The sequence below is a fragment of the Euprymna scolopes genome, chromosome 18 (assembly GCF_053919585.1).
Source record: "Euprymna scolopes isolate OS-2025 chromosome 18, ASM5391958v1, whole genome shotgun sequence".
Taxonomy (NCBI): Eukaryota; Metazoa; Mollusca; class Cephalopoda; order Sepiida; family Sepiolidae; genus Euprymna; species Euprymna scolopes.
In genome coordinates, this window is record NC_136499.1 from 105,360,149 (window position 1) to 105,386,355 (window position 26,207).

The 26,207-nt window shown below is 34.6% G+C and overlaps 1 protein-coding gene and 1 long non-coding RNA gene across 3 annotated transcripts in view; one reads left to right on the plus strand and one right to left on the minus strand.

Annotated features, from left to right (window-relative positions):
• Window positions 1-7,642, plus strand: part of LOC145297738 (uncharacterized) — a 28,430-nt gene extending 20,788 nt beyond the window's left edge. The window contains exons 2-3 of one of the 2 annotated variants that reach the window (XR_013870319.1): window positions 5,146-5,469; window positions 6,664-7,642. This is a non-coding gene — a long non-coding RNA (uncharacterized LOC145297738). The remainder of the gene's footprint in view (window positions 1-5,145; window positions 5,470-6,663) is intronic. The other variant, XR_013870320.1, reaches the window with a different exon arrangement.
• The window catches only part of LOC145297735 (methionine-R-sulfoxide reductase B3, mitochondrial-like), a 292,708-nt gene that overhangs the window by 256,936 nt on the left and 9,565 nt on the right, over window positions 1-26,207 (minus strand). The window lies entirely within an intron of this gene.

Here is a 26,207-nt window from a genome sequence, read left to right on the forward strand (position 1 = left end):
CTATATATATTTATGTATTCGTATATATATTTGTTTAAAAAATTTTGCCTACCAAACTCCTCTGTCAGTTTTTGGTCTACAGACATGAAACTTAATATATAGGGTATTCAAACCCATGTGAAACTTTATATTTGGATTTTAGCCAGGGAAAACTGGTGCAAAAGTGTGAAAATTAGAAAAATGAAATTTTCCAAGTGAAGGTTGAACAACAGCATTAGGAATATGCATGCATAACGTAATAGCTATTGGTTCATGTTTTAATTTTTAACCTTGCAGCAAACATGTCTTAATAGGTCAGACATTAACGTCAAAGGAAAAAGTAAATCGTAAGCTAAATGTTTTGGTTTCGATTCTCAGTGGAAGCGCACGAGTCATTTTTGTTTTTAATTTTTTATATCATTACTATCTATTGCGTCCAATATAATATAATAATAAATACGAAATCTGCATTAATCAAAATATCATATTTAAGCGTATTTTACGACCGGGCAATGCTGGGCAGCCTGCTAGTGCATAATAAAATGAAACTAAATGAAACATTAAGAGAATAGAAAAGTCACCAGTTGGCAAGTGCTATTTAAAAACATATACAGAGTTTTAGAAATGCTATAATTGAGAAAAACAAAATTTAAGAACAAAAACTTTTATACAGAAGATAAGAATATAAAAGTTATTTTCATGTTAGTTAACGTTCATAGTGCAAACATGTTTGGTCACAAGAGTCGAGTAAATAGTCTAAAACTTAGAAATATGTAGGTCTGTTCATAGTGTGAATATACATGTGTAAATAATATATTTATGTGAGTATTTGGCAGCGTGGGATTGTATATGTGTGTGTGTGTTGGTTTACTTTTTCTTGTTAGTGCATGTATAGATGTGAAGTAACAATTCATTCCTGTTCACCTTGTGTGTAAAAATGTGTGCATAAGTTGAAAAATGCTGGGATCGGAGTCACTGAATCCTTTCCTTTTGTGACTTGCCTAACTCCCCGTCCTATGAGAGAGAGGATGTTGTTAAGCTATGTTAGGTGCAGGTGGCTGGTGTCGTTTTTGGCTGATTTCTTCATAAGAGTTTATAACTTCGCACTAGTTTGATATGCATGAATTCAAATGCTGCCAGGAATCTGTTGTTTTTTTTTTGTTTTTTTTTCATAAACTATTTCGGCTGGAAATATAAAGTCAACGTGACCAAGGCGTCAAAAAATGAAAAGATTAAAATGATTTGCATCAAATTTTAAAAATTAAAAGCATTGGAAGATGTAAATATTAAACGATTCGCGTCAGACTTTCAAAATTGAAAGCGTTGAGAGAGGGAAATATTAAACGATTCATGCCAAATTTTTGAAACTTGAAAGTGTTGAGAGATGGCGATATTCAAATGACTCACGTCGGACTTTGAAAATTGAAAGCGTCCAGAGATGGAAATATTAAAATTCGAATGTCACATTGAAAATTTAAAGTGTCGAGGGATGGAAATATTAAAATTCGAGTCGAACGTTGAAAATTTAAAGTGTCAAGAAATGACAAGATTTAAATGTGATTCAAGTCAGACGTTTTTTCTAATCGTTGTAGTGTAATGGAGAAGTTGGAAGTTGATGTGATTACTGATCTTTACACAGGGTTATGAGGTGGTCTTTAAGGATCAGGGGGAATGCAGTTTGATATGCATTAATTTGCATATCAAGGAGGCGTTGCCCCCAAAATGACGTAATAAAAAGCCTGAAGTCGAGATGCAGAGAGTCGAGTTCTGAGAACTGAACTGAACAGGTCGGAATTTACAGTGTCGTATGAATGCTGCCAAGGATCCAATTTTTAATAGTAATCTATATAATATAGGCATAAAGAGACTTATTATTTTTATCAAGAAGAATTTCTGAATCGATATATCACAGTTTATGAATTTTCGAATGAAAACAAAATGGAACAAATAATAGAAGTGGTTATGACCTAACGGATTATGAGTCGTCTAGAACAGCTTGCCAGAAAAGATGATGATACCTACCAAATTCAAGTATAAAACCGTCTTGGCCAAACATTCAGACAGCATGTAGATGCAATATCTTCTGTCTTTTTACATGGCTTGCTAAAGGTATTTATTTGTTTCTCACAACGAGAAATGTGAGACTAGGGTCAGAAAGTGGGACCAAAAAGTCAGCTCATAAGAGGAGGAGCACTTTAGTCCTGCAAAAGATGCCTGTGCATTCCCCAGCAGAGAGACGCCTCAGACGATTAGCAATAGAGCAAAGAGAGAAGAGAAAACCTGGAAGAGTGGACCTCCTAGAACTGCACAGAACGAGAATTACACCACAATCAACAGGGAAAAGGTAATTACAGAACCGGTCTAATTTCTGTTGATTTAGGGGCTGAGGAATAATCCCCGCTTGCTAAAGATTTTACCAATAAAATTAATTGATTGGTTGATTGATAAATGATTCTGTTACATATTGTATCCTCATTTTGAAATTTTATGATAAACATGCTAACGATTCTGTAGTATGTATTATTTGTATTATATAGACTACAGTTTTCACAATGTTTTGGCTGATGTAACCTGCGACCTTCTTCAGGTGTGTCTTGTTGAACACTGGGAATCTTTCTGTCGATCTTACAAGGACTTGTGATGTACAAGATAAAGTACTAAGAAAAATTATGAAATTGAGATGACGGTGTTTTAATCACTATATTCCTAAATTCAGTTTTGGGAACGTCATGTGCTGCAAAGTGTTGGTAAATGGATCTATTCGGGGAAAGATAGGTGGCATGTTAGTTGGCAAGAGATACTAGTTCTGGTTATGCCAATGTACGTGTTATTTTTTTGAGACACATTCTCCCACAGGGCATTTAAAGACGTGCACGACATGTCTATTTTTGAGTAAACTGCCGTTGGATGCCGCCAAAATGAAAAAATGGATTGCAAGAGAGGTTCAATCTTCAGTGTGGAGCGATACTATGAATACAATTGCAAATTACCTAAGATTTGCATAGCTGACGAAACGAGAACAACCTTCCTTCGTGGATTAAATAAAGAGTTCTGTTTGAAATTCCATACAGATTACGAAGTTTGACCAAAAGATTTCCAGAGTTTGACAAGATACACCTGAAGAATATTAGAAACGTTGTGAGAATAACAACCAAAATGAGAACAGTAGAACAGTAATCCGAACAATCGAAATAATCTAAATATAATAATTTCATCGGCAAAAGTGTATTCTAGTTAACAAGGATGGATATACAACAAATAACTTATACCAAATGCAAGAAACTTTACATTTCTACCTACCTGCATCAGAAAAACAAAAACATTATTTCCGCCATTCACCAATAAGAACCATTGTCAAGATATACATGAAGAAGGTCGGAGGTTACATCGGACGAAACATGTGAGAATAACACTCAAGATGAGAACAGTAGTCCAAACAATACAGATTCTAAAGTTATAGTAGTATTAGCTGGAGGCTCGGCTTTGCCCAATACAATCTCCAGTCATACAATATGCTTAAACATGATATTTTAATTTTTCTCCACATTAAAAAATGACCCTGGTGTTTTACTCTGTCCCGTGGGAAGACATTGTAAATAGGAACATGATATTTTAATATATTATAGAATCAATCCTCTATTGATTATTATATATTACAAGGAATAATTTGCCCAGTGGACTAATTCACAAAAAAGTAAAAATATAAAATAAAATAATAATTATAATGTTCATCAAATTCTGTCTGTATTTGTTTACAATATCACGTCAGCTGATATTTGGGCTTGGTGATGAATGAGCTGGAAATGTCACTTCTGATTAAAGTTTAGTTTTAAAATATGCAAACGAAAAAATGATTTGCAGTGATTTTAAATGGTATCACTTCTTGAGCTTGAACAGGGTATCACTTGATCGATAGTCAAATGGTCTACCCCTGAGCTATATCTCCAGATGTCAATAATTTTGGGGGTTTTTTTAAGAAGAAATGATTTGCTAAGATTTTATCATTTCTCTTGCCAGCGTAAAGTAAAAATATTCCCCCCATAAAAATTCGTTTTTATCTATAAGAAAGAAAGACTATTTTTGGGATTGGATTTTTTTAGGGATTTTTGAGATTTATCGGATGAATTTCTGCACAAAACATATCTAAGAACACTGCCGGGCATATAAATTACCTTTGTGTGAAATTTGCAAAAGATAGGCTCAGCCGATTCGGAACCTATGAGAAGGAAACACGCACACTCACACAACACACACACACATGCAATGCACACACACACACGCGCGCACACACACACACACACACACACACATGCAATGCACACACACACACACACACTTTTTTATGATAGTGAGAGATAGAAATAGAGGTAAACATACAAAAGTCTAATCATTTGCAAAGGCATGAATCCATATTTTTCCTCCAGCTATTGACTAAATAGTAGAGTAGACTAGACTTCCAAGCTTTGGTTGAGCAACTAGTCTAGAAGAGGTGAAAAAATCATTCCAGCATTATTTCCAGGTTTCCTGGACTTGTCCATGTTTACTTGCCTTTCAACAGAGACAGAGTTCAACACAGGGCCAGTTTTTAATGTGGGTGGAAATTCACCACCACCACCCCAAAGAAGGAGGGGCACACTGGACTACGGCAAAGATTAAGATTACCTCTGTCTCAAAGGATTTCTTCTTCATTGACTAAGAACAGAAAAGATGAAGTGTAGTATCTGAATAGATACTATATTTTGCTCCTAACCAAAAGTCCAAGTAAATGTTCATGAGGTGGCTGGAAATTGTGCAACACGTGCTTCACTATAGAACTCCTTCCTGCACAGCCACCTTGGATATCCATTATTTCTCAAGACTGAAAAGAAGGTTACTCACTAGTCATTATATGTAACAATAAGCACACTGATACTCATAAGATTATCAAAGTTAAGCAATGTTGATTCAAGTCAGCAGCAGATGGGTGACCATTTGAGAATAACAGGTGCTGTATGTGGAAGAGCATCAACACTTGCAAAAAACTGTGAAAATCTAACATCGTCATTTCCTCTGATCAGGGTATACATATGCTTGGAGATTACTTGTAACTTTAATATTCCCTAGAAACTTTCTTTGTCTTCGGTTCTTTTTTTTCCTCACTAATCGCTATTTACCTTCCTTCCACAGCAGGAAGATGTGACCCAAAGGTCGGAAAGTGGGATTTGAAGAGCCAGCGTCCCAGAGGAGAAGCACTGTAGGCATCAAAAAATGCCTGGACAGTCCCGTCAGCATTCGCAGGTAGGGGCGCCTTATCAAAGTGAGAAGGTAAGCCTGGGAGGGTGGACCTCCTAGAACTGCACAGGATCAGCATCATACCACAATCAACAGAGAAAGGGCCATTTCAGAAAAGGTATAGACACTGTTGGCTTTGGGTCCGAGAGAAAAAAATGTTACAGGTGATTGCGAAAAAAAAAAAAAACTATTAATATGAAAGCAAACAAAAAAATAAAGGTAAGTTGTGTTGTACATGCATCATTGTAATTAGTTCCCCTCGACCTGGACTGTAACGCTCATAATTGAGCGATCTAAACTGTTTAAATGGGCGATAATTATAGGCTCTATTAGAAAAAGAAAAAAAGGCGATATTAGAAACTACAAGTTTGTGAGAGACGTTAAGCTAACATGCAAATGCAAATCTGTAGTAGCAGCAGAGACTATAAACGACCACAGCAGCAGCAGCAGCAGCAGCAGCAGTGAGAGCTCGCAATTTATGATTTTGAATCTGTGCTTAATTATTAAGATCATCGCTGACTGGTGCAAGCATTTAATTTCCGTTCTGGCTTACCCAATCAGAGGCCACTTCTTAGGCAAGCTGAATAAGTTAATAAAAGGGAGTGCCTGCTTGATTCTTCCTCTTTCTGTTCAGGAGATCAAACAGTGAGCTGATCCATCCGCAATGTTTCAACTTCCTAAATTCTCTCTTGGAACACCTCCTCCTCTTCTAGGCCACCTAGTCTTGGAGTTGGACAATAAGCTCCAAAGATTCCACCATGGCTGCGGCTGACAGACATGGAGTAAATACTGTAACATCCACATACACATTACGCACACATGCACATAGACATGGCTTGACTGACATATTGTGTATGTAAAAAACATTCTCATAAATTAACTTTTCTTTAAAAACATATATATATATATATATATATATATATATATATAGTCATCCACATACAGTAATGTTTCACAGCTCATCAGTGCGGCTAGACAGGCAACTACCTCAAGCCAGGATTGAAACCTGACCACCTCAAGGACAGTCAAGGCTGATCGGCGGCTGCTGTGCGAGTCGTAAATTAGCGATGTTTTGACATCGTCCAAAATACCTATGCTCGATTTGTTTACACAAAGAGCATCGCTTTATACGCTAATGGTAATTCGTGTATCACTTCTCAATATTCTCAACTATATATATACCCTTCTCTCTTTCCTACTAATGAGACATTTGTAGCAGCAGCAACAGCAGCAGCATATACTCGCAGTTTATGGTTTTGAATATGTTTTATTTTGTAATATCATTGCTGATTGGTTGTAGTAGTCAACTTCCTCTCTGGCTTGCCCAATCAGACGCGATCTCTCTGGCACAGCTGAACATGTGACGAAATGCATAAAAGTTAAACCACCGCAACTCTCTTTTTTTCTTCCCAGATCTGTAACTGATAGCAACTCCACGTGGCACAGACCTGTCCCCAGCTTCTCTCTTGTGACTTAACACAACCCATCCTGGCTTTTAGGTCCAAGGTTTGACTAAGACAAGAAGACAAAGATTCCAGCATGGCTACCACTGCAACAAGACTTCAATACGGTATATAAATGAACAGCGCTGTTGCATGCTTCTGCTACTAACTTCAAAGAGACAAATAATCCATCATGGCTACGGACCATAACTTCAACAAACACACATGAACTCTTTTCTCTTTCAAAAAACATATATAATCATTCGTTAACGTCTCTACACAGGAACACTTTCCCCGACTAACCCTTTCTCTAACGAAGATGATCAATAAAGCTGTTTTTAAATGTTAGAATGAGTCTTCATGTCCTCTTTATTCTACAGATTTTCGATTCGGCCCTGAAATTGCATTTGTCTGCCCCTGCAATGCACTCTCCAAGTTCTTCAAACTGAAAGCCAAACATTCATGCATGAACTCTTTTCTCCTTCAATAATCCTGTCTAATCATTCATTATCGTCTCTACACAAGAACTCTTTCCAATACTAACCTTTTTTCTTACAAGTCAAAATAATAATCAATAAAGCTGTTATTAAATGTTAGAATGAGACACTTGTCTTCATTTTTTACGCATTTATTTAACACCATGTGCATCTCTAACTTTTTGGTCTTCGTCTATGCTCATGGACGCATTCCTGTACTAACACGCTTCTATTTCATTTCCTTTTTATTTACATGTTAACGAAGGCGACTCAATAAAGTTGTTTTTAAGAATAGAAATGAACTTCATTATTCTTCTATTCTACATTCTCAAAAAAAAATTCTCCTTCTCTCTCTTTCTCTTTCTCTTTCTTTGTCCCCATGCCCGTCTCTCAACAGTTATGCTGACCTTCTCCACAAAACTTCCCAACCTCACAATGAACATAAAAAAAAAGCAATTTTAAAAAGATTAAACACAGAACCCCAATTTCCACTACCAGGTCTCTTTCTCGAACATCAGACGTCTACATTCCAGCCTTCCAGTTGAAATCCAATTACCAGAGACCAAACTTGGCCTGCTGTTCCTGCATAAAACTGGTATTGGCTCAGCTGTTTCCTTAGATGATTTCTTGATTAAATATTATTCTAACTTAACCTCCAAACCTAAACCCTCAAGATCGCCATGGAATAGAATATGTGCCTACAACGACATTTCCAAAGAAGATCTTAAACATTCAAGTAGCACTTATTCAAAGTATCATTTCCATATTTGTTCTATACCATACCCCAGATGATTGAGTCACCATCTTTGAGAGTATCGCAGAGAAAATTCACCACATCCTGTCTGCTCATCCACTATTTACGTCTGTGGAGATTTCAATGTTCACACTATTGAATGACTGGTTCACTCAAATACGACAGATGATGATTGGAGGTTCTGTCATGATTCCTCCCTTACCTATGATTTGACCAAGATTGTTGACGAACCCATTCGTGTTCTCAATGCTGATGGACAAATTTGCAAGTCGTCTAGATCTTTCTCTGACAACTTGCCCTGAACTGTGCTCATTCTCTGTTTCGTCTCTGCTGGGATCCTTTGATCACTCAGTTGTCTCAATTAAGATTGAAACAAAGTGAAGCAACATCTCAGATGTTCTTCTCCATCATGCTGTGTATCGTTATTCAATGGTCGACTGGGACATTTTCAAACGTTCATATTGGAAATACTCCTATGCACCATGTTAATAAAAAAGGAGGCGTCGTCTGTAGCATCCAACTTAACAGATTGGCTAACTGTCGATATAGACAGTTATATATCCTCAAAAAAATTCCAACTGAAATCAAATAGCCAACTGCGGTACACCCATGAGTATTTTACACAGAAATCGATATTTTAATTACTTTCAACAAAATAGATGTTCAGAAACTAAAGCCACTTTTAAGACTGCCAATAACCACTGCAAAAGGGTTATAAAACACGCAAGAGAGTCTTTTGCTCTAACTGTCAAGTCTAAAGTAACTGAGCAGAGGCTTGATTCCCACAAGTTTTGGCACATAACAAACAAGGTTCTAAACAAATGCATATCTTCCATACCAACTATTATCAATGCTTTGAGGTGATTATCTCAGTATTCGACAATGCTAAACTCTTCATTAAGAACTTCACATGAAACTTAACCCTGTGTGATCAGAGCTGCCCACCCCCTGTATTCTCTCCTATGACTGAAGACACTATGAGTGACATTTATATATCTCATATGATTTTCAGTCTAACAAATTAACAGCTGATGTTATCTCCATCATGCCGTGTGTCGGCATTTGACTGGGATATTTCTGAACTTTCATATTGGAAAAACCCTTATGCACCATGTTCAAAAAGGACGTGTCCTCTGTAGCATCAGACTTAATAGATAGGTTAACTGTTAGCATAGATAGTTATATACCCTAAAGAAAATTTCAACTGAAATCAAATAGCCAACCATGCTACAACCCTGAATGTGCTGCTCCCATTGCACACAAAAATCACTATTTGAATTGCTTTTGACAAAATAGATGCTCAGAAACTAAAGCCACCTTTAAGACTGCAAATAACTACTGTCCAAGGGTTATAAAAAAACACGAGATGGGTTAAAAATAAATGGTTAGTTAACTTTAATGCAGTCAAAATCAACCTCTATATTTTCACCACCAATACTCTGATCCCCATTTGATCCCAATTGGTATGAATGACTCTCGTCTTGAGGAAGTACCCTGCTTTGACAAACTTTTGATTCTGATCTTTACCCCTGACCTGAAATGGAAGATCTACATCAGATCCGTTGCCAAAATCACTGGGAAAATGGTTGGATCATTCTGCCGCACCAGAAATCATCTCTCTCCAACGCAATCATCAACCTGTACAAGAGCCAAATGCATCCCAACATGGAGCATTGTTGCCACATCTAAGAATAAGTTCTTAGGAGAACCCTTTACAAAACCGGCTTCAAAATCTAGTGGGCGAGAACATTTTTCGCCTCCCTACTCCCTCTGTCTTACAGAAACAACGTTGCAAGCCTATCACTGTTCTATCGTTATTTTCATGGCGAGTGCTCGACTGATCTCCAATCTATGCCCTACTCCCTGTAAAACATTCACAACAAACACTCATCCAGCTACAACAGTCCATGCCTCCGTTCAATCTCAAAGGATAATAGATACCCTTTATATCATCCTCCCAAGCATTATCTCCCTACTTTGGATTTCAGTGTATGTAATTTGTGCCCAATATCACCCTTCCAACCTCGCAAAAATATGTGACTAGGTGACATATGCTGACCCACTTCCAGCGAACCCACACAAAACTAAGTGAACCGCAAAGAGAATTTCTTTATTAACAACAAAAAAGGACAAATATTTTGGATTCTTTTAGTTAGAGACTCCTTACTAATCTTGAATGTAATACTCCTGTATTTACTATTGTTTTGTAATACTCCTGTATTTACTATTGTTTTGTAATACTCCTGTATTTACTATTTTTTACATTTTTTAATCTTATATTCAGTAATATCTCACTCCCTTGGTCCTGGATATGACCTTAAACTATATCCGATCGTGAGGGCCCCAGCTTGTGGGCTTTCAGGAGTGTGGAGCCACCCTTTAATTGCCATTGCTCCCAGGTCCACTCTGACTCGGAGTGGTAGTACCTGTTAGGGTCCCAACTATGAGTCAAATAGAAACTGACTTGAAAAAAAATATATATTCTATTAAAATTTTTTTATTCAAAATCACTAGATTCGGTATTGAATAACCTGAAAAGGATTGATATGCCATAAAACAAAAACAACCAACAAACCATCTCACTCCCGACGCTATCTTTTAGTTGTACAAGAGTCAAATGTGGCCTAAGATGGAGTACTGTTGTCACATCTTGGGTGGAGCTCCAAAAAGCATCCTTTCCTACCTTGAGAGGATACAGAGCCATCTTTGAAAGTTAGTGGGTGAGGACTTTTTCACCTTCCTACTCCCGCTTTCTCACAGAAGAGACATTGTAAGTCTATCTCTGTTCTATCGTTAATTTTATGGTAGGTGTTCCACTGAGCTTGATCTATACCTTTCGTTGTAAAACTTTTGCAATAAATACTCGTCTAATTACTACAACCGTCGACAATTTCCACCACTCTCTATCTATATCTAAAACTAAACAAAAATTCCACGAGCAGAGTTTCTTTCTTAGAACTACCCGTCTGTGGGACACAATACTGTGGAGCTACTTTCCACCTGACTATAGCAATGGTTGTTTTCAAGTCTAATGTAACTAAGTTCTTGTTGAGACTTTCAACCATTGCTGATCACCATGGCATTGTCTCACCTGATAAGCGGTCACCTATAAGTAAATGTATATATATATATATATACACACACACACACACACACACACACACACACACACACATATATATATATATATATATTAGTGATGGGACGATTCCAAAATTTTTCCTGATTCCGATACAATTACTGATTCTGTTCTAAATTCCCGATTCCAAGACAATTACAGATTCTGATTCCGATTCTTTTAAAATTTCTAAACATTAAATTAGGGATCTGCCACTTTTTAAAAATGTTCAAGTAACTGTAAGCTCCACTCCCACGTGTAATGTCCGTATATATTTTGCAAAACGTAAAAAGTACACTTATTTTAGGATTTCGAGAAGGAAAAGTTTCGCACATAAAATTAACATGAAATGATAATCATTTCCAGCCCATTCTAAGTCTAATCGCTCTAAAATCGAAAGGTAAACAAAATACATGTAGACTGCAACAGTTTTGATTGATTGTCAATATATATTTATGAACTTCTACCAGCAGTTGTTTCATTTTCGATTTTGAACGGTTATCAATGGTCCTCCTGAAGGAGTTATTGGGCAGCCATTTTTTTAAAAATTCTAACTCAAGAGGAGGCACTAAGTTTGTTTTGAACCAAAAAACACGCTTTAAAATAAGTTTAAAGACAAATAAACTTATCCAGGTAGTTAGAAGAGTCTTGCCTTTCGTAACATTTATTTGTTGCATTTTTGTTTTTGATTTGTCTTTTGTTTTTTGTTTTTTGTTCTATTTATTACAGTAACAAATGCTCCAATCCCATTCTTCTTTTTGGGGTTAGGGTTAGGGTTAAATTCAACTGAAGTCTTTTTAAATCTTTTATTTATCATTTTTAATTGCTTTAACATGACAGAATAACTGTAACATTACACACGAGTAAGCATGTAGACATCGTCGTAAGTAAACAAAGGCTAGGAAAAACTTTGACTCGGGTTTTTTTTTCAGTGAAACAGCAGTCATTTATTTACAGGTACTTTCCAGAATAACACTTTGTCTATTGTTCAAAAGTCTTCTCGCACTCCAATGTGCTTAACAAGATTTTGCCGGGCCAAACACCTGGTACTTCGTCCCTGTCTGGCCAAGTTTAGCATGCGTCTTTTCCTGTTGCTCTCTTGCCATCATATAGCTTTTATGATAAAGTCGTGTTCTTGTTTGTTTATTCACAATCTGATTAATGTATACAAAATGGTACATCGGTTCACAAATTAATTGTATAACATTAAATGTAGATATAATTTCCTTTTTAATCATGAAAATCGTCAGAATGTTTTCTCTTTATGTATTTTATTCAAGATTTTGATAAACTCATCGTGAGATTTTCATCTATATTTTTCACTTGCGCCCAAAGCAAAAACTAATTATTTCAGAAGAAGCCAATGACAGACACTGCTAATGTACAACCGGCGCCAACGAAATTGAAAACTCCTCTGGAGCATTTAAAACCTTTTAATAATCCCTCGGATGGGGGCATATAGACCTTTAGCAAATATATAGCAAATAGATGCGAAAAGTTTACAAAGGGAATAGGCAAGTTATCTCTGGATAAATGACCAATAAATAAAGTAAATTAAAATCTGTGAATCAATGTTAAATCTGTAAATGAGATTTATAGCAGATTCTGATGTGATTAGTGTTAACGAACAACTTCTAATGAAAAAAAAAATGTGCTTGTTTCATTTTTTTATTGTCAATAAAAAATTTAAAAAATTGGTTTGGAATCGGAAATTAGGCAATAATTTTTCAGATTTCAATATCAATTCCGAGACCCCAAAAAGTTCCGATTTTTCCGAATCCCGATTCTGATTCCGATTAATCGTCCCAACACTTATATATATATATATATATATATATATATATATATATATATATATATATATATATATATGTGTGTGTGTGTGTGCATAGGTATATATGTATATATAGGTATATACATATATTTATATGAGGTGCCTTTAATAAGTTTCCAGACGTTTTTCTTATAGGCACTTTTATTGATAGTACAAGCATGAAACTCTACTCCCCTTCAAAGTAATCTCCCCCGGCTGCAATACACTTGTACTGTTCCAACAACTTCTGGAAGACACCATGTAAGTCCTCTTGTGTGAGCGAGTCAATGACCCTCGTCACAGACTCTTTTATCTCCTCAATTGTCTCATAACGACAGCTTCTAAGGTTTTCCTTGAGCTTAAGAAATAACAAAAAGTCACAGGTGGACTATAAGGAGGATGAGTAACTATTTTGATGCCTATCTTGGTCAAATAGTCTGTGACAAGTATGTAGCATCCTCGTGACAAACTTCACCCAAACCTTCACTATCTTCAGTTGTTCAATTGTGTGTACAGTTTCTAAAGAGAGAGAGAGAGAGAGAGAGAGAGAGAGAGAGAGAGAGAGAGAGAGAGAGAGAGAGAGAGAGAGATGTTTGTTTATTTGTTTGTTTGTTTTTGTTTTACGGCATATCAACCCTTTTCAGGTTATTTAATGCCGAATCCAGTGATTTTGAAGAACAATTTTATAATAGAGTATATTTGTTTTGTTTTTTTTAAGTTGGTTTCTATTTAACCCATAGTTGGGGCCCTAACAGTACTACCACTCCGGGTTAGAGTGGATCTGGGAGCAATGGCAATTAAAGGGTGGATCCACACTCCCCAAAGCCCGCAAGCTGGGGCCTCACCATCGGATATAGTTTAAGGTCATATCCAGAACAGAGAGAGAGAGAGAGAGAGAGAGAGAGAGAGAGAGAGAGAGAGAGTAAACATTTATATTTAAAGTATTATGTACAAAAATGTGTGTAATAAAGATGGGTAGTGAAATCAAAAAGGTCGAGAACTTCCGGTGAGAATTAAACTAACTTAATAGGGCGGCTGATATTTTGGGCTGATCACAATTTGCTTGTACCCTTTAATTTTGATGATCAAAGGGGCGTAACTCTCCCACCCTTCCACAAAAATAAATGTCTTTCATTTGGACGGTAAACCAACTAATAACTTGTATTAATCATATCTGTTAACAAAAAAGAAAAAAAATATATATATTAAAAATTTAAAAAAAAAACAAAACAATTAATCTTCACATAAAAGGAAATCGTTCCTAATAAATGTCAATGTTCTGTGTCTAGCTGTTTCGGTGTCCATGGTTTTCAGATAGACAGTCATAACCAATTATATATATATATATCTATATAATCAAATTGACACACCGATTCTCATCAGATCACCGAAGTTAAGCAACGTTGAGCCTGCCTAGTACCAGATGGGTGACCATTTGTGAATTTTAGGCGCTGTATGTGCCCTCCGCTCATCTCGGCATTGTTTTCAGTCGTCCTGAACCTCCACTTGCCACTGGTACTTAACAACACCGACTCAGAAGAGGTAGGGTTAGAGATTGCGCAACTCTTGCCACAAAAATTTCACATACAAGTACCTTTACAGTGGGTATCCATAGTCTGTCAAGACTGAATAAAGCTATCATATATATATATATATATATATATATATATATATATATATATATATATATATACATACTACCAGAGAGACCCGATGTTACCCGGGATTAAATGAGAATCAACAAATGTTTCACACTATATTTTTATTGTCATTTTTTCAATCAAATCGATTGATTGCCAGGAACCGACCGTAGTGCATTAGGAGGAAATTCACATGACTTCCAGCAGTGACTTACTCCACAATACATTGTAGTCTACATTGCACTGTAGAGAACTTACTGTGATTTTATAAAATCATTTTTATATAATGGCTTGAATTAAAGTTTAAAATGCAAAAGTCAAGTATCATGGTTTAATTGTGTTCTGAACAGAAACATTCATTTCGAACGCGCCCCTGTCTTATCAAAGAACTATCTATTTTATACGCCGGGCCCTTCTGCTTGTGTGATGATAAAACTCAAATGTGCTTGTGATGTTAGTCTGTGTAAGGTGTTAACTTTGTTCAAAATCGGACTGTCCCTTCTTTAATCAGATTTTTTTTCAATTATCGATTAATGACTTTCACTACTTATTAGAGGCATCCCAATACAAAACCTATTTAAGAACACTCTCAGACCCATAAAATATAACACTAATATATATATATATATATATATATATATATATATATATATATATATATATATATATTTTAAATAAAAAATAGCAAACTTAAAGTATATTTCATTTAATGATGTATTTAACCGTGAGTTCAGAAATTTTTGGAGATGCAAGGTTTGAAGGAAATTTCTTGAGAGGTGCGGACCAAAAAAAGGGTGAGAACCACTGGAGTAGAGAGAGACTAGCAACATCTCTTCTGTGTTAAAAGGCTGTAGGGACGAGAAAAAATCACCCCCCACTAGAATGCAGAAGAAAACAAACACAAAAGAGTAACAATACTCTATTTTTAATCTAAAAATTTCTTGCATCCTAGAATATCATCCCGTATCCCGATGGGGTGCGAGCATCTCCAGTCAGAAACCCCTGCTCTATTCTATTGTAATATATAATAGATGATCGGCTGAACTCCAATCCATAGTAGATGATCGACTGAGCTCCAATCCATGGTACCTCCTCCTGTAAAACATTAATAGCTACAACTAACTTTCCTTTATTTCACTTTTAACAATAACGAAACAAAACATCCATGAACAAAGTTTATTTTCTTAGAACATACCATCTGTTGAACAAGATACCATGAGTCTGCTTCCTAACCGACTAGAGCATGGTCATATTCAAGTTTAATGTAAACAAATATTTGCTGAGTCGTCCTCTTGGATAATTCAATTCCTCTTAGGTAATCTTTTGCTCATCCCACCTATTGTTTTTGGTCCTCTCGTGGAAGCGATCATTGTATAACGAAAACTTAAACACATTAGTAAAAGAACAAACAAACAAACAAACAAACAAACAAACAAAACAAAGAGCGTTTGTTATTAAAAATGGTCTCCCATCTGGTACTAAACCGGCCTAATGATTTGGTAGGTGGGCAGTGCTGGTTAAGTCTTTTATTAACAGCTAGGTTTAAAATCCAATTAATATTATACACATAAACTTGAGAAAAACATGAAATTTTTTTTTCATGGAAATTGTCCCAAACAAGACATGAAGCCATTTGATCAAAACAAAATGGCTACCTGATGTTAAGTGATTTTGCTTATTATTATCTGTTATTTGCAGATAATGTTGACACATTTCAAGCATGCTTTTTTTTTTCAATTTTGCATGCGTAATACAAAATGGATTTTAAATCGAAATAACTCCTCATTTATTAGAAGAAAGACACGATGTTGCCTGGGATTGAATGATGATCAATGAATGTTTCACACTCCCATATTTTTATTTTCATCAAAATCTGTGAAATTGCCCATTTTCCGATCAAATCGATTGCTTGCTTGCTCTAGTTTGCAACCCATCGCGGTGCACCGGGAAGAAGCTTCACATACCTCTCACAGTAATAGTATACATTACACCGTAAATATATCGCCTGCATTAAAGGTTAAAATGCAAAAGTCAAGTATCATGCTTCAATTGTGCTCTAAACAGAAACATTCATTTTGAACGCATCCTTGTCATATCAAAGAAACTAATGTTGATGTTATATGTCTGGTCTTATTGCTTATGTAGTGATAATAGCTTGAATTTAAATTTAACTGAAGAAGTCAAGTATCATGGTGCAATTATGTTTTAAACATAAATATTCATTTCAAACATGCCCCTGTCATATCAAAGAACATATTGTTGATTTTATATGTTGGTCCTTTCGGTTTGTGTGTTAATAAAACTTCTCAAATGCACTTGTGTTGTTAGGCTGTGTAAGGTGTTAACTCTGGTCAAAATCATCTGTTCCTTCTTGTATCAGCTTATTTCGATTATCGATACTTATCGAAGACATTCTGACACAAAACCTATCTAAGAACACTGCCAGGCACATAAAATCCCTAAATGTGAAATTTCATAAAAATCGGCCCAGCCATTTTCGAGTCCATACGGAACTCTCTTTCTCTCTCTCTCTCTCTCTCTCTCTCTCTCTCTCTCTCTCTCTCTCTCTCTCTCTCGCTCACACACACACACACACACACACACACACACACACACACACACACACACACACACACAGAGAGTTCCTTTTATATGATAATAGTGATACGAAAAACAACAGCATATAGCCCTTTTTAATGCCTATATGAAGTTTTTCCTCATATTCTGCTCTGGCCGCAACCTTTAACATTTACCAGCAGCTGATAATATTTAATTCATAAAAATTCCTATTCATAAAATTATTCAAAAGAAATAAAGAGTAATTAACTTACTACTAGAGTTGGTAAAGTCTTTCAAGGCAGGGAGGGGTCTGAGAACAAAAAAAAAATTCTTGGAACCTTCCCTTGCAAATGAGCTGGTTTTTTTTTTTTTTTGGTTTTTTTTAATTTGTAATTTATTTTTTATAACCGAAAGGCTTATCGTTTGCAGAATACTAATTTTAACCAACCCTTTAGCAAATGTGCCGTAATAATTCCTCTCATTGCTGATTAAGCATCGATTTTTATTGCAGTTCAATCCTGAGTTATAATTATTGAAATAATTGAAGTTCAACATCTTTTTTTTTCTGTCTTGAAAATCTATTGAATTAAAATTGAAAAAGAAAAGAAAAGAAAAGACAAAAAAATTGTGTAAAGTGCATCACTTAGAACTCCTTGTGCGTCCTTGGAGTATTGACTCATTTTACGGCATATCAACCTTTTTGGTACTATTAAAGAGTTTGCAATGGTTTTGGTTCTCTCCCACTGCAAGAACTTAGACAGCAGGAATGGAAAGTTGGGAGTGAGAAGTCAGTGCCTCCTAAGGAGGGGCACTCTGACCTGCAAAGAGTGCCTGGGTAGCCCCGTCGGCGTTCCCCGGTGAGAGCGCCTCAGGCGATTAGCAATAAACGAATCCTTTCTCAAAGAAAGTAGGTAAAGCCTGGGAGGGTGGACCTCCTAGAACTGCACAGAACTAAACTCCCAACGCAAAATCAACAGGGACCCGATCATTACAGGAATGATGTAAATCTTTGTTGACTTTGGGGTCCGAGGATAAAAATCCTTAGCCAAAAGAGTTAATAATGAATGAAAGTTTGGGGTTTTCCAACAGAAGAAACGATCACAGGCTTGGTCCTTTTTTTATACTAGAGAGTTAAGGTCCAGAAGACACTCAAGGTTAAAGGTTAAAGAGAGTCAGGTCGCCAGTAAGACAATACTATGATGATCGGTTATGGTGGAAATTGGTCAGAAATCAATTATTTAAGCCGGTTTTGTGTAGGGTGTCTCATTATCGGCCTTCCTCTCTGAAGTGCATCACTTATAAACTTTTGGCTAAGGATTTTTATCCTCTGTTGTAAGTCCTTGGCGTCTTGACTTGTTAACGGCATATCAACTCTTTTGAAACATCTGTAAACTCCCGGCTGTGATAAACGGTGAAGTAAGCTCTATTTCCTTTTCGGTTTTATTGAGCTTTTACATCTGGTTGAGATTACTTTACTTGTAAATATTAACTCTTTAATATTTATAATATATTTTGAGTTTACCATTTTGATTACCTTGGTAAACTTATTATAATTTATATATATATATATATATATATATATTATTTTATATTTTTTATTTATATAGATAAATATTACATAACCGCCACACTATAAATTTGTTCTTTTTGTGTATTTATATCGATATCAGGAACACCTTTTTCTATTTATTTAAAAAGAAAATACAGCTTTGTATATCTATGTATGGGTCGTGGAATTGCATTCATCTGCAAAAGATCAAATTAATTTGCATATTCTTTTAAACATTCATTTTAATTAATTCCCTATTAGTTTTTCTTATAGGATGAGCATCTTTAGTTAACTATTATGGGTAATTATATTCATGCAGATATTCTACATGATTTATACTTGCATAATATTTACATAAAAAGGTCATAGTAAACACAGACCTCTTTCTATATATATTTATCTATGCGTATATATATATTTGCTTAAAATTTTTGCCTACCAAACTCCTCTGTCAGTTTTTGGTCTACATACATGAAACTTAATATATAGGGTATTCGAACTCATGCAAAACTTTATATTTGGGTTTTAGCCGGGAAAAATTGGTGCAAAATTGTGAAAATTAAAACAATGGAATTTGCCAGGTGAAGATCGAACGACGGCATTATGAATATGCATGCTTAACGTAATAGCTATTGGTTAATGTTTTAATTTTTAGCCTTGCAGCAAACGTCTTCATAGTTCAAGGATTAACGTCAAAGGAAAAAGTAAATCATTACTATGTATTGGGTTCAATATAATCGCCATATTTAATGTTTTGATTGCAGAAATTCCCCTTTGGGCCAAAGTACCATAGGTTTGCAACAACAGATGCCGCATACAAATTTATTATGTCTAGACTATTAGTTACTATTTTATGTAACTTTAGAATGACATTTAAGACACATTTAGTCGTTATAATAAAATCCTGCATTTCATCCTAGGAGCAACAATATCACAATTGCAACCATCTTGAAAGGAAGTAGTTTCTATTTTTCCCTCTAAATATCAAGTCCTTCTATCACCCTCAGTCAACACCGGGAGGTAATATACACATTATACATATATTGTGCTTGCACCCTTCGTAACTGGATCATAAACTCATAGAAATATCATAATTTTGCCCTTTTCTGATTCAAAAATAATAAAGTCTTCCCAGACTAATTCCGCTCATTCTGATCGGCTGAGCTCTGACCATTCCTATATTCCAGATTAACGTTATTTGCTGTCTTAACGAACGCTAATGTACCATTTAAATATAGAATCGCAATGATAAATCCTTTTACTCTCTAAGTAAATTGCTGCATTCATTTTCTTACATTTTACAGCATCAACAATATTTACACCAGTTTATATTTCCTCTCTCTCTCTCTCTCTCTCTCTCTCTCTCTCTATCTATCTATCTATCTATCTATTTATCTCTTTCTCTCTCTCTATCCCTATCTCTCTGTGTATATATTTTTTCCAACTCTTTCTCTTTCTCTTTTGCTCACTTTTTACATTTCTTTTTATGCTGAAGAAACAAAAAACATTTCATGGTGAAACATTTATTTCCTCTCTCTCCTGCTCGCTCGCTTTATACATTTCTTTTTATGTCAAAAAAGAAACATACATTTTACGGCATCAACACTACCTACAACATTTTTTTTTTATTTCTTCTCTCTCTGCATATATTCTTCCCAATGCTTCTTCTCTCTCTCACACGCTCTCTCTCTCGCTCTTTTGCTTGCTCTTCCCTCACTCCGATTATTATAGGAGATGAGGACAACAGTCCGCAAATAAATAAATACATAAACTATTTCTTTATTAATTAACTTACGGATATTTTTCTATAATGAAAAAAAAAAACAAAAAAACACTTTGCCACACAAATTCCTTCTTAAAAAGAATGAATTTTGTCGGGGGGGGGGCGGGGGGATTCAATTTACACAAACTGAGCCACAGCCGGGGTACAGCTTGTATAATAAAAAATACAAAATCTACATTAATCAAAATATCATATTTTATGACTGGGCAATGCCGGGCAATCTGCTAGCATATATATATATATATATATATATATATATATATATATATATATATATATATATATATATATATATATATGTATATATATATATATATATATATATATATCCCCAAAACCTCTGGCCTTGCTGGAGGGGAGACTAAAATTTGCTGCTATGGTTTCAAATAATCTAAATAACAGTAAAAGGAGACTTGATTCCAAAAAGTTCTCATATGTTTTGAAAATAGGGTACAATTATGAATATCTCTAGTATCAAATAATTCTTATACACTTTAAAATTTACTTTATGTATGAAAACCAAAGAGGGGAGATATAACGTATGAGAAATATTTGGAATCAAGTTTCCCCTTGCTGTTATTTCAAATCATTTGAAATCATAGCAGTAAGTTTTAGTCTCCCTTCCATCAAGGCCAGAGGTTTTGGGGAAATATCAGATATTTTGTCATTCATATGCAAAACTAGGAAAACAAATGACTATGATTGAAACATCTTATGGTTTTAAAAAGTGCCAAAAATAGTCTCTCAATGATGGATATATATATATATATATATATATGGCGATTAAGCTACACTGAATATTCGGCGTTTCATCCACTCTAGGATTCCTCAGGCTTATGTGCGAATTCTGTGGTTGTTTATCGTTTTTATAGGGTCCTCTTCTGTTGTGGATTTAGTTAGCCAATCAGCTTTCTAGTATCCATCGCGCCCCTTCCTATCAGCCAATGGGCATGCATTTTATCGAACAAAGGATCTGTTTTAAAACTAGGTTAGTGGTTTAAAGCAGACATTTTTTTTTTTAGTTTATATATAAATATGCATATGTGTACATGCATATATGTACATATATATACATATATATATATATACATACATGACCACAAAAGTACATTCAACAATAAAAAACATCGTATAAAAACAACACTAGTGAATAAATACTGGGAACTCAAAGAAAGCGGACATTCGCCGGTAGTCGAATGGAAAATAATAAGACAAGCTACCACGTGTAGGCATTTAGACGACCCATGTAAATTATGCCTTCATGAAAAATTTACTTTCCTGTACTTTAAAGAACCCCAAAATCTATTAAACTGTAGAAGAGAAATAGCAAATAACTGTGTTCACAAAATAAAATTTACTCTAGGATAGCGATACAAAATAGTTTTAAAACCAACCAAAAAAAAACAATAGAAAATAAACAAATAAATAAATTAAATAAACATGAATATACATAAACGATCACACATATATGTATGTATAAATATATGTATATATATGTACATATATGTATGTACACATATGTATATTTATACATAAACTAACAAAAAAAAATGTCTGCCTTAACTAACTAGCTCTACCTCCGTATTGAGCACTTTTGAAGTAAATACCTAAAGTTTACGCATAAATCTATACTTTCGTATATTAATTTTATGTGAGTAAATGAAGTAGTTATATATATATATATATGTATATATATATATATATGTATATATATATATATATATATATATATATATAAAGGAAAGTATTTCTTCGAAACTCCGTGGATTAAGGACTATCCATTTATCTAGTGTTTCCTTTTCAGATTAAATATGTTTTTAACTCATTTTAAAGTGTTTTTTAACATGTTTTATTAACTGTTTGCTCGTATATATATATATATATATATATATATATATATATATATATATATATATATATATATATATACTTGTAGCCAAATTGAATATTGAAATGCTCATATCTTTGGTTCTATGGGATGAAACTACATTAAGATTTGCAGGCTTTTTGAAGATTATAATTTTAACATGTTTTATTAACTGCTTGATCGTATATATATATATATATATATATATATATATATATATATATATATATATATATATATATATATATATTTATTTATTTATTAGTTTTGCTGCTTTGGGATGAATTTTGCTCAGGTTTTTTTTTTTTTGCTTAGTTGTCTACTCTGTGGCCTTGCCAGGCCACTAATATATCTATACTCGTAGCCAAACTGAATATTGAAATGCTCATGTCTTTGGTTCTATGGGACGAAACTACATGAAAATTTGCAGTCCTTTTGAAGATCATAATACTATTCTATGGTTAAAATTTTATGACAATTGGTAAAAGAGAACCTATATTTTCAAACCAATAAAATAGGCCCAAATTTGCCTACATTTGTATATATACGTACGTAATGTATTTGCAATAACCCTTATCCCTGAGTGGCTTCCGGGCCTTGATAAGTGGTGATCACTGTGTAAAAAAAAAAAAAAAAAAAAAATATAGTGTCCTGGCAAGCCAGCTTTAGTCTTACAGCTTTTGGGTGAATTTTGCTTAGGGTGTTTCTTTGCTTAGTTGTCTCCCCTGTGGCCTTACCAAGCCACTAATATATATGCTAACAGAGTGATCCGACATTGTCCACGATTAAATGATGATCAACGAATGTTTCACACTCCCATATTTTTATTGTCATCGGAATTAGTGAAGCTGCCCATTTTCAATCAAATCGATTGATTGCCTGCTCTAGTTGGGGACCTATCGTAGTGCACCAGGAGGAAGCTTACATGTCTCTCGCAGTGACTTAGTTCTCAATATATTGTAGTCTATATTGCACTGTAGAGAACCTATTGTTGATTTTATAAAATTATTTTTTTGTATATAATGCCTTGAATTAAAGTTTAAAATGCGAAAATCATGTATCATACTTACAATTGTGCTCTAAACAGAAACATTCATTTCAAAAGCGCCCCTGTTATATCAAAGAACCTAGCTAAGTAAAATTCCTAACTGTTCGCATATAATTTAAAGCTAATATTCTTTCCATTTTCAGGCATATTGTAACCGATAACTTTTCTCCACTTAAATAGACTATTTCGCCGCTTACAATGCCATGTCACTTAATTAATAAGTCAATGCTATAGTAAAGACAAACTCGGTAAAAAAAGAAATTATGCTAAGTTATTTAGAGAACATGAAAACTTTATTTAAATATCATTTCCACCGTGTTATAAATCCAGACTTATTGCATGTTCAATTATTGCATATATTAAAAAAAAACCCATAAATAATTAGATTTATTGAATTAAACCTAAAACTCTACGATTCTCAATTTATTGATGGTTTTCCTTCACGACGGTTAAAACTTATTTCAACGAATCCTTACGGTGAATATTACTTAAATTCTTTCCTGAAGCTGTACTTTTCAACTGCACATTTCCTTTTCAGTTTTTTCCGCTTTTCACCTTGTACGTTATATATGCTATTATTTTTACGTTATATCTATTAATATTTTATTTCCATCATATTTGTTTGAAACGCGTATTCAATTGTTAACATTAATACCTCTAAAAACGATACACATGTAAAGAAATATGTCGCGCCGCCAAATGGAATACTTTTCACTAAGTGACCCCCCCTCCCTCTAAGTCAGCCCACACCGTCTCCCTAATTAGATAGCATCTTGGTACCACAAGTGCCATTTGACCGTATGAGGCCAAGAGAAACGACCACCATGCTTTTTAGCCTCGAGTATCCAAGAAAAAAAACCAAAGCTAAGTAAAATTCCTAACTGTTCGCATATAATTTAAAGCTAATATTCTTTCCATTTTCAGGCATATTGTAACCGATAACTTTTCTCCACTTAAATAGACTATTTCGCCGCTTACAATGCCATGTCACTTAATTAATAAGTCAATGCTATAGTAAAGACAAACTCGGTAAAAAAAGAAATTATGCTAAGTTATTTAGAGGACATGAAAACTTTATTTAAGTACGATACTTAATATAATCAGCCATCGAAAAAAAATTAAAAAAAAAAAAAAAAAAAAAAAAAATACAAAGTTAATAAACATCAGTGACCCCCACCCCTTCCTTGTACACTGCCATTTCCTTTCCGGATCCCTGCTCCGAACTTATGCTCGTGATCCATCATCTCATCTGAAGATGAGGGGCTCTTATGCCTTACACAACAATTTATCAGTCTGTACTATTGTCTATAAACTGATATCATCAACAATTAGATAAGCTGTTTTTAAATTTCCCCTCTTGACAAAATTGCAAACCGGAATGCAAACGGATTTTCCTTTGCGTTAGAGGATTGAACTGAAGCAGTATACTTAATATATACAATACGTGCGTACTAAACTAAACCACCTTTGTTACCTATATACAATCGCCTATACTGAATCCTCATCGGCTCAAAGCTCTCTGTATCACCAGACTCTTAATTTTTCAAATCTTATATCACCAAGACATCCTTCTTAATTGATACAAGAATCCTCCTGAGCAGTTCAACATCCAGTGATCATATATCCAATCCTCATGAAATTGCTTATATCACCCTGAATATTACCTTAAATCTTTATTCTATCCCTAAGCTAAGTAGAACACCTAATAACACTCTAGTCAACTACTTTTAAAATTAGATAAACCCAGTTTCAATATTAGAAGTACATCGTCCCTCACCTTGACTACGGACTTGTGCAATAAGTCATGAAACTATTGTACCTAAAATTCCTCTCCAAACTACAAAATACTGCTGCTTGTATACTAAGCAAGTACCTCCTATAGATACTTTACCTCCAAGATGACTGCCTTGTCTGTTTTGCATGACAAACCTTATTATTTTTTACTTAAATTCTCTTTCTCCTGATCACTAACAAATCAAATCTGCTCTACTTCCTAAGTTGACACTAAACCTAATCCGTCTCACGTAACTTAGATGGGTCCTTGCTCTCCGCCCTTGACCTTAACAAACTCGTAAATCGATACCCATTAACACCTAAAATTTCCTAGGCATGCTCCCGATTATAACTCCCAACCCATAACCAAGCTTCTAAGTAAATACTTACTAGCCTTAGTCCAATACATTGACTTAAAGTAATCTATAATGAACAGTAACCATTAATATCTCTTTATTAAGAGATAGTATTGCAATAATTATTACACAAACTAAACCGGTACTCATTGAAATAAAAACTTCCTGATATTAAGAGAAAGGCGAAGTCATTCTCCTTAGTTGTAGTCTAAAGGCAACTTACTCAAATTGTCTAAAATTCCATGCATTCGTATACAATACTACTTATCCATCCATCTATACTTTAACTATACTTACAGAATATGCAATAACCTATATCTATCAGGTATAACTGTACTCCATATCAAATGTTCTCTTGTCTCTATACTGAGCATATCTAATCTTTCAGTCTTACTAAATGTCCGGTTTGGGCACCAAATCAGAATTTCTAATAGAAAGTAGATCATACTCTAACACTTTATCCAAATCCTAAACCTACTAAACCATATCTAACCATACATTCCTAAACCTACTAAACCATATCTAACCATACATTGCTAAACTTACAAAACTATATCTAACCATACATTAACTCGACTCTCTCGATCCAATACTGTAGCAAATTTAGCTGCTTCCACTGCATGAATTTTTACGTATACCCTCTCTCAGTAAAAACGAAAATGGACAGCATAATAATGCCCTTTTTAAACCACACTTGAGGAGTGAAAATCTTCTGTAGAAGCTAACCTAAATGCCCGATTTTTCCAGGAGATATTAACCTAAATAACCAATAAATATTA